Here is a 14023-nt window from a genome sequence, read left to right as displayed (position 1 = left end):
GCCAGACATCAAATCTGTCTAAAGGAGGCATATCCATTCACCACGCACACAAGGCGCTAGCTAGTTTTTACTACCTTTTTCTCGTAATGCATGTTAATTATAAGATGTAATTATTTTTGAAAAGATGTGTCCCGCCGAGTTTGTTGCCGGTCCCATATTGGGATAGCCTCCTCCAATTGAGGGGGGATTTAAATCTTCTCGGGGCAGAGGTGTAGGGTTGGAGCCGGTCTACCTAGCTTTATTTGACGTTCATAAGCGCATTGTAATTATGCCTACTTGAATAAAATATCTTTTATCTTATCTTATCTTATCTTTACCGTTGTGCGAGTGTTATTAAATGTGGAGAGGAACGAGCGGCGACACCGGTTCCTATACTAACTGCGCGCGATAGCCATTCTAACCTCTTTAATATGTTCTGTGGTACTCAGGCGGTTGTTGGCAAATAATTCCTGCCTACTTTTATGTAGGATGCATATTAACCGTTTCGTTGCGTGCTCCATTTTGGAAAACTTTTGGCTGTGGCGGCGAACAATTATTTCATGACACGACAGGCGTGCCTTACGGCATAGAATATGATGGCACGCCTATCGTGTCATACACCACACGTTAAAAACATTGATGACACGCCTGTCGTGCCGTGCCATCCGCATCGAAACGGTTAACAGATTAACCTACTATTTGATAATAAAATAATAGTGATAGGCTTCTGCCTGGGTATATTGAGCAATCAAAAAGTATTTGAAGTTATTTGTATCTGAGCCAGCGATTTTAAGTATTTTGTTAAAATTATGTATCTTGCCTGTTAACTTTAATCATTCGCTTACACCAAATAATTCCCTGACATATTTTTTTTAATGAATTCTTATAAGCAAATTAAATTTAAAGCTACTTTATGAAAGTATTAGTGAAATGTAGGTATCTAAATTGTTAACTAATATTGTCCATAAAAAAAGACACTTTGTCCTGAACGATTAGTTAGATGATGTATTGCTAAATAATCATCATATCAGCCTTTTATCACCCACTGCTGAGCATAGGCCTCTCTTCGAATATGCCCCCAAAAATAAAATTTAATTCATTTATTCTTATTAATTTCTTTTTATTCGGTTATTCTTGCTAAATAATAATGAGTAAAAATCGTGAAGTTTAAATTAGAATTCAGTTACTCAACAGGAACTATAGTTTGTCAAAGGACTGTCTCATTTCAAACATGGACAGAGAGAATCATACTATCTTTGTCTTACACTAGTACTAGCACCCAAAAGAAAAGGATGAGTATAAGTAGTTGTTTTTGTTCTTACTTATTTACTGACAATTTGGTTTAACCAACCATATTAAAGATATATGAGATGGTCAATCAAATCTTGTCAGTAAAAAAAGGCGCGAATTTCAAATTTTCTATGGGACGATATCCCTTCGCGCCTACATTTTTCAAATTTGCCGCCTTTTTCTACTTTTTCTACTGACAAGATCGGCTTGACCAAGTATATTTACCAGCAAAAATTTTAGGAATGTATGCCGGGTTGTGGGGATTTTCGGATTTCTTGTTGCCAACGAAATGAGCGCTGCATATCCTTGTGCCTCTGCTTGGTATGAATGTATCTGGATTTTTGCTGCAAGAAAATATGACAGAGGTTATGTTTACTATAGGTGAGTTAAACACTCGCTGCACATATATTATAGTGTTCTCTTTGTCACACCTACCTGTTGCATGCAGCATTCTTTCTCTTTCTTAATTGTTTCGCGTGCAGCGAGCGTTTACCAGAACTACAACAGAAAAAGAATTTACTATTGGCCGGGTGCATGATGTCCTTACTTATCTAGAGTCTGTTCGGAAAGAGAAGAGTCATGGAATGTATTGGGCTCCATACATTCCACGACTCTTCTCTTTCCGAACAGACTCTACTAACTATATAGGTAATTCAGTTAATTATGTGGTAAATTAGGTAAATATATTAGTTTTTAATTTTAAACACATTTGTTCTTTAGTTTTAGTGAAAAATTTAATACTATGTTAATTTACTTTGCTGTTTTGCTAAAAAATAATGGAAAAAATTCATAAAACTATGTTAGTGAATCTAAATCTTTAAAAAAATCAGATTTATAACCTCTAGCCGCCCAGAGACCTATAAAAAGGTCTCCTGTTCCATTCTAATTTGAACTTTGTGTTGACAAAATAAAAATTTCATTTTGCTTGGCAAGGTTTGACATATGGGCTAGAGGATAAACTTTTTGATCCATACATGGTTGAGAATATTGTAGGAACATAGCTAGGGCTGGCTGTCTCATCTGCCTTTTTTCCACCAATAAAATGTGCACTGCATATACAATCACGCTCTCGAGGAGTCCATGGCGATCCATCAGTACCAGTACTAAAACAACAAAAGTTTGTATTTACATACATTTAGGGTAATTCGCCAGTAACTGGCCACCCTAAACTAAAAAAAAATTCTATTCACCTATAAACAGATTACATTTTAGTATAAGGTTTCAATAACTGGCCAGCCTTCAAAAACTAGCCACCTTATACTAAAATGAATTCTGTTTATAGGAGAATATAATTTATTTTTAGTTTAGGGTGGCCAGTTACTGGCGAATTACCCTATATTTGTATAAAAACATTAGGTATTTTATTATTCTAGAGTACAGTAGAGAAGGTTGGAAGAGGTGTATGCCAAAAAGCACACTGAACTGGATTTACACTGTATTTTGACTAGTTTTCACAGATTATTTGTTATAACATTGATACATCACAGCAGTTTGTTTACTGTTTGTGCAAGTGGCGCCCCCTGCGCAGAGTTTTAAGTTATATCTATCCCCTTTAAAGTCGTAGCCATCCATGTTAATGGCTCCTCTACACGATGGGCCAACGCCGGCCACTCCAAGGGACGCAGCCATGCGGTAGAATGAGATAGCAATATCACTTGCTCCCTCTAACGCATAAATGCGTCCCTTGGAGTGGCCGGCGTTGGCCCATCGTGTAGAGGAGCCATAAGGTACAAAAATGGGTACAAACCATACAGAAGCACATATTCTCTTCTGATATTACTTATTTTCAGTACACTCAAGAAAAGAACTAATAGACTTAAAAGTCAAAAATGTCAAGATGTAGGTACTTACTTTACTCTTCTTACAGCTGCTATCCATTTTGTTCTTTGGTCTAATTTCCAACTTGCTGTTGTAAATTTATAAAATGTACAATTACTGTTTCGTCCAGTATTTTTGCAGGTAACCACACAACAGACGCTATTGTGACCCATTTTTATCGTTAATGTGATTTCAAATCAAAAAACGTATGTTGTTCTTTACAAAATAAGTATGAATTTTGGCCACATCAAGCGCTGCGATCGTTTTTATCGTTTTTTAACCGACTTCAATTTCATAGAAGGAAGTTCTGTATTCGATTTGGTGTTTTTTTTTCTACAAGAACTCTGCACCTGGCCAATAGAAATTACACATTCAGTCAGTTTTTAAACTCTTACTTACGTATGCATCTTCACTGCTTCTATCCACAGTTGTCTTTTTTCGCTTTGCCATGGCAAAAAAGAGCTATAAGCAGGAAAACTATAAAATTGTATACCAGCCAATTTATGCCTTTTATCCGATGATTTATTGCCGCACCCAAAAATGCAGCAATACATTGTTAAAGCAATTCTACTAAATATTCCACGTGTGATAATAAAATTTATTACTGTTTATTATAAATAGAATAATACAACACAAGCAACAACGATCACAATAACAAGGTGACACTCCGACACTGACACTATTACTGACAGAACAGGCCGCGTAGCCAAGATGCCAATCGCTTACGCTTCGGAGCGATCGAAACGCAACTGTCACTGTCGCACATTAGTGCGACAGTGACAGTAATACGAAAGAGTGATAGAGAGACACAAAGTGTTTCGTTGTCGAAGCGATAGCAATTGTAACCTTGGCTAGGCCGGCAGCAGAACCGCCTCTTTTTTTTTCTTTTTTCATTTTGAGACTTGAGTAGATGCACAGCCAAATATCTAATGCTCAACCCAAGAATGTACAGTAGAGTCCAGACCAGGAGCCTGACAACTTTAGTTCCATCACTGTAGTATTAGCGCTGGTGTCGCACCCTGTTTTACGTAATCTGTGCTGTCTTTAGCTGTCAACAGTGTCAATTGAAAAAAATTGAATTTGACAATTCTCACTTTCAGTTCAGTTGTTTTGTAAACTTTGAGTTGAGCACCGCTAATCTTGTGTCCTCCTGCCGTCTTGGTTCAGTTGAGTACCCTGAGAAGCCACCCTCTTCTGGTTTGCAATACAATTGTCCTCCTCCCGTCCCGTCTTGGTCGAGTTGAGTTCCTTGCGGCTGCCGAATATGGCACCGTTAAAGTGTTGTGTTCTCGGTTGTAAATCAACAAGTGCCACACATAGACTATTTTGCATGCCCATGAACGACTATTTGCGAAATTTGTGGATTTCGTTTCTGGTTCCAGTTAATCCACATTTACTTGGACTGTCAAAGGGTCAGCTAATGACTAAACGTGTTTGTCAGAAACATTTCGACGAAACTCAGTTTAGCCAAGGGTCCAGAATTCGTTATTCTTACCCCTGCCTTTTCACAGAAAAGGAATTTTTTCACGGCGTCCCTCTGTCTTCTGAAGGTTTGTTATTATCTAGCTAGCAATATGATTTTATCAGCGTGATATTTTAATTTACGCTTGAAATAATAAATAATCTCTGGTATTTTTTAACGCACAACGAATGAGATTTATTAAATATTTCATTAACTTATTTTTGTGTATATTTCAGAATACAATGTTCTCAATGAACATAACTACTGCACAAATCAAGAACAAGATGATACTGCAGTGCAAGTACCAGCTATACTCATGGGCATGTCAGGTACTTATGTGGGCATTTATTTACCTTGCTAATTTGTCTGTATTTTGGCTAGTTTAAGATTAAGAACTATAATTTAATCTAGCTAGCTACATATTAATAATCTGTGTTACTGAGAGAACAGCAGAATCGCCCCTTTTTTTGTTTTTTCATTTTTCTTTTTTTTTCCACTTTTAATTTATTTCGAAGCTTAATAGCATCGTTCGAAGACGTTTCTGCTTAATACAAAATTAATTAAGAATAACTTTATACTTCATAAAGTCAGTGAAATCGAGACGTCTACCAACGATTTATTAAAACTCACCTAGAAACATTGAATAAACTCAGTGAAAATGTAAACACGGAAAAGTGGGATATATGGGAAATCAGTAAAGTAACAAGGCTAGGAAAGAAAAGAGACGAACCTAGACCGTTACTAGTGACAGTAACATTAACTTGGAGAAAAATGGAGGTTCTTAAAAACAACAAGCAATTCCATAATAACTTCTATGCTACAGAAGACTATCCTAAAGAGATTCTTATAAAAAGAAAAGAACTAAAAGAACAATTGATACAAGAAAGAGAGAAGGGAAAGAAAGCATATATTCGATATGATAAACTTATCGTAGAGGACAACACAGGTGAAAAGGAAACCCCCAACGAGAAGGGGAAGCGATCTCCCACACGATCTCCAAATAATGTTCAGAAGAGTTCAGAACGTTGGACGTGAGAAAAAAACAACCTAACAAAAAGAATAAAATAAATGCTTATGCCGTAATGCATTCGAATAACAACTAGCAGGCACCCGGGAGGAAGAAACAAAACAACTACAATAACAACAAGACCTTAGAATTACTCAACTTGCTGGTCCCCGTGGGGATTACGACCAGGGATGTTGTTAATATCCGCATCCGCATCCGCAACGGCGTAACTTCCGCATTGTTTTCAACATCCGCATCCGCATAAAATCGATGCGGATTTAATGCGGATCCGGATGTGGAACAGGTCGGTACAGGAACGTCTTAGAATCGGCGTTAGTGCTAGACTGCTAGGTAATTTAGTCATTAGCCAAAAAACCTATTAGAAATTAGCAGTCAAGCGTGAGTGGGACTTAATGTACGGAACCCTTCGAAAGCGAGTCCGACTCGCACTTGGCCGGTTTTTTGAAATAAAACTTACTAAAATGTAATAATTGACGTTTTTTATGTACAGTCACCAGCATAAATAAATGATTATGGGCAGCCGTGCAAAAATATCTGATGCTCCATTGGAGGCATAAGTATATGACGACACTACCTCGGTAAAAATATGTGATCCTTTGTGACCAGCAAAAATATCGTTAGTCCGTATCCGCATAAATATCGGATCGGGTCGCTTAAAAATATTTGATTACTCATAAAATTCAAAATTATGTGATTACTCTCATCTGGAATAAATATCTCTCCACTGTAAAAGCAAATACATCGGATGGACGACAGACCGCCTATTTATCTGACACGTTGGAAAATCACAAATATGTTATCGACCTTTAAAAACGAACCATACATGTTTGGTATAGAGCCGTAAATATTATAAAGTGATTTGACAATTCACGAAAAGAGTGCCGACTTGTCATTGTATACGTCTGTCTCACATTATATTCTATCATCGATTTGACGGAATAAACTGGATGTAATTTTGAATTGTAACGTATTGCAATCATGAATCTAGTATATAACTGGATCTGGCATGAGGGGTGGGGGAAATGACAAAACGGGATAGTCTTATGTATCTTTCAGTAAGAGTAGCAGCGAAAGCGCTATTATTGTTTGTCCTTGTCAGTCTCACAGGTTGACCTCTTCATCATTCTTTTTTATGTAAGAGGGAGGTTTATTACACATTGTCTATTAAAAGTCTACCTGAATTATGTCACAATTTAAAATTGCAAATGAAATATGTGAGACAGACATATGCAATGACAAGTCTGCACTCTTTTCGTGAATTGTCAAATCACTTCAAACAATGTAAGGCTCTTATGCTATCCAGGTATGGTTCGTTTTTGCCGATTGATGACATATTTCATAATTTCTTGTCAGATAGGTATATAGGCGGTCCGTCTGCCATCCGATGTATTTGCATTCACATTGGAGAGATATTTATGCCAGATGAGAGTAATCACATAATTTTGATTTTTATGAGTAATCAAATATTTTTAAGCCAACCGATCCGATATTTATGCGGATACAGACTAACGATGTTTTTGCCGGCCACAAAGCATCACATATTTTTACCGAGGTAGTGTCGTCATATACTTATGCCTCCAATGGAGCATCAGATATTTTTGCACGGCTGCCCACAGTCATATATTTTTGCTGGTGACTGTACCTATCTTGACATCCGCATGTGAGCCTTTTAAAATCCGCATCCGCATCCGCGGATGTCAAAAAATCGGCATCCGCAACATCCCTGATTACGACCAACGCCCCCTAGAAAAAGTAAACCGAAAAGTAAAAACCGAAATATAAAAACGAAATGTGAAAACAACTAACTTAATAAAAACGAGATAAAACAATAAATATATAAATAAAGCAACTCAAGAACGCAAAACAAGAATCTAACCTGAATCAAGCCAGGGACAGAAGACTGGCAAATTCTAGGGGAGGCCTTTGCCAGAAGGCAAACCAGGGGGGGGACAGTCCCTTATATTGTCCAATGTATAAAAAACTGGCGACATCTTTATCATTCAACATGAAACTGCTTTTTTTATGTGGCAATCCCCGCACCCACGTTGGCAACACTGTAACTGTAATCATCCGGCAGTAGATTCAAAATTAGTACCTACATACCGCAAAATAAAATAATACCTAATTGCGTTTCATGCTCCTCTTTCTATTATCTAGCCATTTAAAATATTTTAACTCAATTAAATTTGCGAACCGGCCACTAATAATGGATGCTGATAAGCAATAACTAGATGAAAACCCGGCTTCGCTCGGGTAAAATAAATAATAATAATAGTTGCTCCTTTTGAATTGAGTAAAGCCCTTGCTACACGGTCGCCGACAAGCCCCTCAGACCGCGTGGGCTTGGTCTAGACGGACCGTGTAGACAGTTGTTTCCAACAAAATTTGACCAAAACTGACCAAGGACAGACCAAGGTCAGACGGTTAGAAGGCTTGTCGGCGACCGTGTAGCGAGGGCTTTATTATTTACTTTTAGACTTCAAACCTTCATCAAGGCGGTTACATACCTATTTATCTCATTTCAGGAAACTTTAAATCCGTAACATACAGTTATAACCAAGGCCCCAACGTGTCTGTTCTCTTTGACGGCACAGGAACTAGTATCACTTCTCTCTCCTCCCTCTTGTGAAAATGCCACTTGTCAAAAAAGGACAACTATACTGTTGACAAGACGAACTTCAAATCCAGTTGTTGCCGTTTTGGTGGTTACAAAGCTGTGTATGTGTGCGTAAAAACGTCAATGTGTGCATTTTTAGGGACGTGAAAAGTCGATTTTAATCATGTTATATATCGATAAACGCTACACAGCGGAACGGAAAAGCGATTAATTAAAGCTTCAATTTCTTCGTTAAAAATAAACAAAATTGAAATGCTAATGGATTATGAATATATCGCCGTGTGCCTGCTACACTGCCACATCTCAAAAAACCGTTTTTTCGAGAAATCGTGTCTCAAAGTTGTGTGTGTTCAGGGTGTTTAATAGGATCTTACTCCTTTACTTTTAGGTCTATGAATTTAAAATTTAGCTTTATTTACTCGGAATGATATAACCCTCCTTATGACCACGCCACTTTTTAAAAGAAATGTATATTTTTTAAGACACGAGGCCCGAAAGACAGGTATTTAGAGTTGTGGCCGTATTGCAGAAACGTTTTTTAAAGATTTTGAGATGCGGCCAAATTTAAACACAAAATTATTGGATAAAGGTTACCATGCAAATATAAATAAAAACACCAAAATAGTTAAAATCCCTTTATTTTATCAACTTTGATAGGAACAAGATCACTGTACGCGATAATATGTGTAACTAGCTTATAATCAGCAACATTATACCATGTCATTACCAAATAATATTAATTCTTTAAAAGGTTCTTTATAAAATTTGAACAAATAAAACTTTGAAACTTCTTTTTTAAAACATTCAAAATAATAAAAAGTATTTAGAATACCTACTATATTATAAAATAAGAAATCAAAACACAATACTGTTCCTTGCTAATTTGTGAAATCAACATCTTTAAGAACATTGCAGGCAATTTATTTATTTATTCAGTAAGTTAATTCTTACAAGTAGGTAACTTCTTATAAGTAATCAGTACAAGAAATAACGAATATCACAATGTATTTCAACTTAGCACTAATAAAAAAAGCGTTGATAAGTTGATATACAAAATATTTTGTTTTCGTTACTTTAGTAGAATCAACGTATGTAATAATCAGTCTTCTTTAAGTAGACTTACAAAATACAAAGGTAGTAGATTGCTGTATATTTTCCTTTAAAAGGCCAATATTTAGTACTTACACAATACACATCAATAACACGTAACTACTGGACACTAAACTTAATCATAGGTAATTCTGTTTTCTGGTGAATCCTTCGCTTTTGACAAAGGTGTCACACGAGAGAGACTGTCCGAGGTGGCAATACGTGTGTTAGCAGATCTACTCGTAGTCCTCGAAATTTTAGATCTAAAACAAGCAAGCATATAAAACATAGCTATATCTAGTTTCTATCATTCTTCATAAAAGCATTTTAATGGAAATAAATTGAATAGCTAGGACACACACCGAAAAAAACATTAAACACAGTCATTACCACGAAAATGCCTTTACCATTATCAAATAAGTCAATGTAAATATATCAAAGTAACGACTTTCCACGTGATTTAATTTTTGGCGCCAAAGTCCCCAAAATAAAAGCAGTTATTATAATATTTAACAAAATTCCAATATTATGACACCATCCCGAATACAACCATCCCGAACACAGTTAGTAATCTACCTCACACAATAAAATCCGTTGCATATTATTGGAAGTAAAGCGTGCTATAGAATTAGACACACATAATATTATATATAATAAAATGTTAGTTAAATACATACACACTCTTCGAAAACATGCTCAATACTTATCTTTCTTCAGACGGGTAAAAATATGTATTAGGCTCACGACCCTCACTGATGAGCCATATTGAACCGCACTTATAAGAAAACAAAGTTGAGATTTGCTTAATCATTTTGTTGCGTTGTGGTAGTTTCGGTGGCGAGCTGGTAATTTTGTAATAATAAGTGTAATACTTACTGCTGTGACACAACCAATTGCCGTTTGTTTCTTTTATATTTATAGTGATTCATCGTAATTATCACTCAACTAATTATTATTTTCTAGGACGCAACTCAAAAGCTTCATTTAAAACGTATGCTATATAGCCACAACTCAAAAGGGCCGTCAGTTCATGTGCGAACGCCAGACGGCAGACTGGCAAGTGGCTGTATTGCAGGGAATCGTCTGACAATTTATGGTCAAATCCATAAGGCCATTTGTGAGAAAAAGGCTCTTAAAGACCTTTTTTGCTATGGCTCTCGAAATAAGGTCGTAAATTGAACAATTTTGAATAGGAATCTGCAATAATCCAGAAAATTAAAAATTTTGAATTGTGGCCGTATAGCAGGCACACGGCGATATTATAATATAATAAAATGATTCAATTATTGCGGAACACATATACGTATACATATACGTATTTATGTATTGTCATTAAAAATCTGAACTTTCCCTTCGTTCCCTGCTGTGGCGTGACGATAAAATCGTGATCTGATAACCACGATAAAGAGTAAAAGCGTTTTTTGTTAATTTTAGGTATCGGTAAACTTTTCAAGTAAAATTTATATTGCAAGAAATGTCGATAGTTTATCGACATGGCCACAGCAAGGTGGTTACATATTGTTAATCGTACATACAAACAAAGTGGCAACAGTGACAGCTCGCTTCGGGTCCATCTTTACAAATATTATATCTATGGTTATAACTCTAAAAACCGATATATCTAAAACAAATACCTATGTAATTAAAAACCTAACCTAACCCAAAACCCACATTTCTGGTAGCAGTTCGGTTCTGTAAGGGTCGCAGTTCTAACCTAACCCACTTTTGGTTGCAGTTTGGTTCTATAAGGATTACAGTTCTAACCTGACCCACTGTTCTGGTCGCAGATCGGTTCTGTAAAGGCCGCATTTATAACCTAACCCACTTACCAATCTCAAAAGAGGGAACCCTTTTGTACCTACCCTTCATGGCACTAAAATGAAAGTATGGAAATTATGACTACGATTTCATTCTTTAATATTAAAGCCTGTCCGTTAATATTAAATTCATTTACAAAAAAAATAAACAAAAACTGGAAAAGTGCGAGTCGGACTCGCCCACCGAGTGTTCCGTACTTTTTAGTATTTGTTGTTATAGCGGCAACAGAAATACATTGTGGCCTACTCCACATCAGTATCAAAATTACGCAGATTAAATAAATCTACAAAACCTTCTTCGTTTGGACCCACAACGAAAGTCGACAACATGGCGGCGCGCGAGCCGGCAACCGTTGCTAGGCAACGATCGTCGCTCGCGCCGATGCCGCGCGCACCGCGCCCCTCCGTCAGTGTTACCTACGTCACGGGAACTATCGCACGCGCATTACCCGCTGAAATCCTATCCGTGTACCGACTGTGACATCTTATTATAAATACTGTGACACTAACCAAAGACTCATCGACTAATGATATAATGGTGTGGTGCATGAACCTAACGAGTGTTTTAGTGAACTGTGTGTGCTCTTGCTAACCGCTTGTTTGAATACTAACGTTACCTAACAAATAATAAACACTGTAATTATAGAAATTACATATTGTTTACGAGTGCGTGCATTTATCATTTACGATCCACGTAGGTTCAACACCCACACTGGTGACCACGACAACAAGAACATGGCTGATAATAACCTGAATAGCGATAATTCCGTCAATATGCCTCCGGAAAACGACGTCGAAACGAATGGGCCACAGCAAGCCGGCGGCATAGCACCCGTCTCGCTCCCACCTGCGCAGCAAAACACCGCGCCCGCCTCGCTCATCGCCCCGCCAACTACGCACCCGCCCGGCGTTTCTACGACCCAGCCGAACAACGCCGAAGCTGAACTTTCTCAACTTACGCAGGCAAGTTTATTCCGAATTGGAATTAAAGTACCAGCGTTCTGGGCGGATAACCCTGCGGTGTGGTTTGCGCAACTAGAGGCTCAGTTCGATCTCGCACGTATCACATCCGACTCGACTAAATTTTATCACGCTATGGCGCATCTAGAACGTGAAATCGCTGCAGAAGTAGAGGACGTTATTATTAACCCGCCGAAGGAAAACAAATACCTTACGCTAAAAACTGAGTTGATACGTAGACTGTCCGTATCACAACAACAAAAAGAGAAGCAGCTTTTGATGCATGAGGAGTTGGGTAGTAGAAAACCATCTCAGTTTCTCCGCCACCTGATTCACCTCGCTGGCCCAACCAAATTACCAGAAAATTTCATACGCACCGTCTGGTCGAGCCGGCTCCCACTCCACTTGCAAACTGTAGTAGCTCAACACCCTGACATACCTCTGGCAAAATTGTCTGAATTAGCGGACCACATTCACGAGATTGCCTCGCCTAGCCCTCGCATCGCGGAAGTGTCACCCACAGCTGCCCAATCGCAACCCCACTTACCCGTCGCCACGCCTTCAACGTTGTCAGCGCACAACCCATACTCTACGCCGCACCCGACGTCGCCTCTAGAGACGATGTCCTCACAGATCGCTGAACTCACCCGACAGATGGCAGCTCTCACCAGCCACGTGTTTGAAGTTCGCTCTCGCTCCCAGACCAGGTCATCCCGTCGGAGCAATAGCCGTTCACGCTCCAAGTCCGGGGCACGCTCTCAAGCGCGCGACGGCGTGTGTTGGTACCATCGTAGATTCGGCTCGGAGGCAACGAAGTGTACCCATCCCTGCGAATATGAGACGGAAAACTAGCGCGGCAGCCTCAAGTGGCCGAAAATGACTGCCCTACGTTACCCGGCCGCCTCTTCGTAACAGATAAAAACAGTAAAGTACAATTTCTAATCGACACGGGAAGCGATCTTTGCGTTTACCCTCGATCAGATGTCAGAGGTCGTCGATCCAAAACCGACTTCGAGTTATACGCCGCAAACGGTTCTATCATCGCAAAATACGGATATGCTCACCTGGAACTGGATCTGGGCCTGCGGCGATGCTATCGCTGGCGATTCATTGTTGCGGACGTCACGAAAGCCATAATCGGAGTCGATTTTCTGTCTCACTATAACCTCCTCGTTGACTGCACCAACAAGCGCCTCATAGATTGCCTAACGTCGCTGCATTCCCCAGCGAAACCCGTTCCACCATCAAACACGATATCCTCAATCAAGACTATCATTGGAGAATCAAGATACTACGATATTTTACGCGACTTCCCTGATGTCACTCGCCCGGCCGGCACCCACCGTCAGTTGAACCACGGCACTGTTCATCACATACGTACAACACCCGGTCCCCCAGTCGTCAGCTCACCTCGTCGCCTAGCGCCAGATAAGTTGAAGATAGCGAAAGCGGAATTTCAGTCGATGCTCGAAAGTGGAACAGCTCGACCTTCTGAAAGTTCATGGTCTTCACCCTTACACCTCGCACCGAAAAAAGACAACGGATGGCGTCCATGCGGTGACTATCGGATGCTCAACGCCCGCACCATACCTGATTGCTACCCCATCCGTCACATACATGACTTTACACAGAACATCACAGGCTGTAAAGTATTCTCCACCATCGATCTTGTAAAAGCCTACAACCAAATCCCAGTCAATGAAGGCGACATCCCGAAAACGGCTATCACTACGCCATTCGGCATGTACGAGTTCCCCTTCATGACCTTCGGACTCCGAAACGCTGGTCAGACGTTCCAGAGGTTCGTGGACGAGATGACGCGGGGACTAGACTTCTGCTACACATACCTGGACGATTTTCTGGTGTACTCTACGTGTCATGAAGAGCATGAAGAACACCTCCGCCAGCTACTCTCCAGACTCCAGCAATACGGGATGGTTATAAACACATCCAAGTGTGTGTTC

This window comes from Cydia amplana, chromosome 22 (genome assembly GCF_948474715.1).
Source record: "Cydia amplana chromosome 22, ilCydAmpl1.1, whole genome shotgun sequence".
Lineage (NCBI taxonomy): Eukaryota > Metazoa > Arthropoda > Insecta > Lepidoptera > Tortricidae > Cydia > Cydia amplana.
Note: the sequence above shows the minus strand (reverse complement) of the source record.